The following is a 3204-nucleotide window of genomic DNA, read 5'->3' on the forward strand; positions in this document are numbered from 1 at the left end:
GAAGCAGTTTTGAAGGGGGTGGGAGTTCATCTCTCTTTCAGTGCTCAGGGGGAAAACTAGGCATCAATCAGGGGACAGTGAGCAATTGCTTGTAAATCACTTGTTATATGCATATATATATATATGCTTTTCTTTTTCTCTATTTTAGTAAATAGTTTTATCTCACCCCACGAGTTCTACTTTGTTGTTTTTTTTTTCAGTCCTCTCCCCCATCTCACTGGTAAGTTGGGGAGTGAACAAATCACTGTGTGGTGCCAGGTGAAACCACAATACTCATACAGGGCCAAGTTTTCCACTGGCCTAAATATACTGATTTCTGAAACTTTTAAATGAACAGAAAATATGAGCCACACCTATACTAATTATTTCTTAATGAAGAATGTGTGTAACTCTTCATACTTCTGAAAGTTCTTTTCACTTTCAGAAGGCTAGATAAATATTAAATAAATAGTTCACAATTTCAGCGAACAGCTACACTGAAATCCCCTGCATTAAACAGGTAAAAACCTATGTAACATACATTTGCAGCTGTGTGAAAGCAAACCTTGGGTCCAGTAAAGTGCAGACAATCCTTTTTTTCCTATATCTGATCAAAAGAAAAATTTCCTCTTTCAAACAAGGTCCATAGGTATTACTGCATCCTGGCAGCCTCCCTGTTTAAGTTTTTCAAACACTGAAAAACAGTGTAAGCATTTATCTGCTTGCTCAGTTCATTGATGTCAAATTAACAGCAGATTGTCCCTTCGCATTACACACAGCTTCTCTCGTGTTCTGCTCTTCCTCCCAGGGGAGAAAACAAATACACTTCTGCCTCTGTTTGTAAAAAGATTATTTGCATCGGTCAGGCTACAGTGATTCAAAGAGCTGAGTCTCCACCAGTTCTCCCCTTGGATGACAGCTGAATGTCCTGCATGAAGAAGGACAGCTCAAGATGGCAAAGCTTCAGTTAAAATACTGGGAAGCTCTGCAGAATCCCCCCCAGAATACCTTATTAAAATACAATTAAAATACATTAGGATTGCTGCTAAAACGAAACCAACACCTGACTTTTATGCTCTGAACCCGAAAAGGTAGCAGGCCCTGGGACTGCCTTACTACTTACCAGCATGTTTTTGGGAACTGACGGGAGTGGAAGGGAAGTGAGAGAGATAAACCTGTGTCTTTCAGGGTTGACCAATAGATTCCTAACAAGATACAAAAAGTTTTATGCCTAAACTACTGCGATAAGTTGCCATCTCTACCTATTACCACCAATACTCTTTTTGTCAGGTTGACCTTATTGAGTATGTTGCACCATGGTTACATCACATTTTCTTCCTTTTCACTTCCCCCTCCCCTTTTCTGTGCCATCCAAACCCAGAAAAGGATATGACAGGCTGGACTTTACTGCTATCCCTCAGTGGCAGAAAAAAGTAAGGATTAAAATACTGCATGTCGCTGCTTATTTCTCTATGATAGTGTTTAACACCCTACTCAAGATTATTAATAGCATTTTCACAGGCTCACTCATTCACTTTCAAGCATACATCTGTACAAACCATGCCATCTTCTGGTGCTTCCTTGCAGCAAAAAAAAAGAAATACCAGTGTCAGAACTTACGCTGTCACTCCTATCTCTGAACGTATAGAGAGCCATGTGTTTATTCTTTTGTGATTGAGTGCAACACTGCAATTCAGAAAAATGCTTCAGGACTCTACCAGGTATCAAAATGAGAGAGAAAAATGAAATGCCAGGAACATTCTGACTTACCGTAATACCAAGTCTATCCTACAAACTAAGACAGCAATATCCATTTTGGAAAAAACTCCACGTTCAGGTTATAATAAAAGACACTCCTGTGAGTAATGTTTTAGTGTCCAGAACAGAAAATAATTTTGGAATCAGTTTTCTAATACGACAGAAGCACCTGAGCATCAGGAAACTTATGGCAGCTGGAACTGACTCTCCATATGTACTAAAGAAAGATTGGCTAACATGTTGAGTTACTCTTTCATCCCTTAACATTTTTATCCTATATTCTTCAGAAATATTTCCAAACATTGCAGCTTACAAACAATTGGGTACATGTTATCTCCCCCTGCAGCCAGACAAATCTCCTCAATACCTTTGCATGTCAAGATTCCCCTCAATCTTAAGAGTCTGGTTGATTGTTTCAACTTTCTTTGCTAGAAAGTTGTTCCAGAGCATCATTTTTCATGTCTTTGAGGCTTACAGAAGTTCCAAACTTCTATCTATAGCAACAGGCAGACTGTACAACATACCTTTACACATTATGTATCTCAAAGAGTTTTAAAGAAACATTTGTTACACATTGAATGTTAAACATTTGCTATACATCAGTACACCCTCATCCCTTAGCATACACAATTATCCACTTAATTGTGAGACGTAGTCATGTGTTCCATGCAGACTCATTACTGTGGAGGAGGAGTGTCACGACACTGAAAAACACCCTGACAGGATGAAATCATGACTGTGTATCAGGCAAGAATAGTATAAGGTCACGCTTCCCTTTCCTTACCTTGGTTTCTGAGCAAATGCAAATGTGTGATCAGCTATATTATGGCACAATCTTGGCTTCCTTAGGTTGCTGTGAACCCTAACCCAATTCACGCAGGCCCCAGCCTGGCATGAAGAATTACCACTGACATTCTGAACTCCTACCAGGCTACACAGCTCCTGGCAGCACTGAAGGTTTGCATCAGTAAAGTTTTGAATGTTGAAAGAATGTTAAGGTTTTTTGAAAGGAAACCCAGGTTACTTGCCATCTGCTCCTTTGTTTTATAAAAGCCACTATTATTTAACATTAAAGCAATCAAGGCACTAGTGTGCTTTCTTCCACTTATGTTGTTTGCCTACTTTTCTATAGCGAGCAAAATGTGAAAAGCAAACCAAGCCAAAGAATTTTTAACTGTGTTTATGAATCACATTTTTTTTCCTCCTGAATTTCATTATATAAAGATACAAAACATCAGGAATCTGGAAAAAAAGACAACATACTCTATTGAAAAAGTGAATTGTTTATATTTTCTTCAAGAAATATAAGAAGTTCTAAAGCATCCTTCTAATGTTATATCCAAGCAAGGTAACAAAATTCATAGCTGCTAACTGCCCTTAACATGGGTAAATTGATTGCAGACTGCAGCCCGAAATACTAGCTTGCCATAGAAGAAGTGACTTTCACCTTGAGGGAGGGTTTTCCCT

Source organism: Meleagris gallopavo, chromosome 1 (genome assembly GCF_000146605.3).
Source record: "Meleagris gallopavo isolate NT-WF06-2002-E0010 breed Aviagen turkey brand Nicholas breeding stock chromosome 1, Turkey_5.1, whole genome shotgun sequence".
NCBI classification, from domain to species: domain Eukaryota; kingdom Metazoa; phylum Chordata; class Aves; order Galliformes; family Phasianidae; genus Meleagris; species Meleagris gallopavo.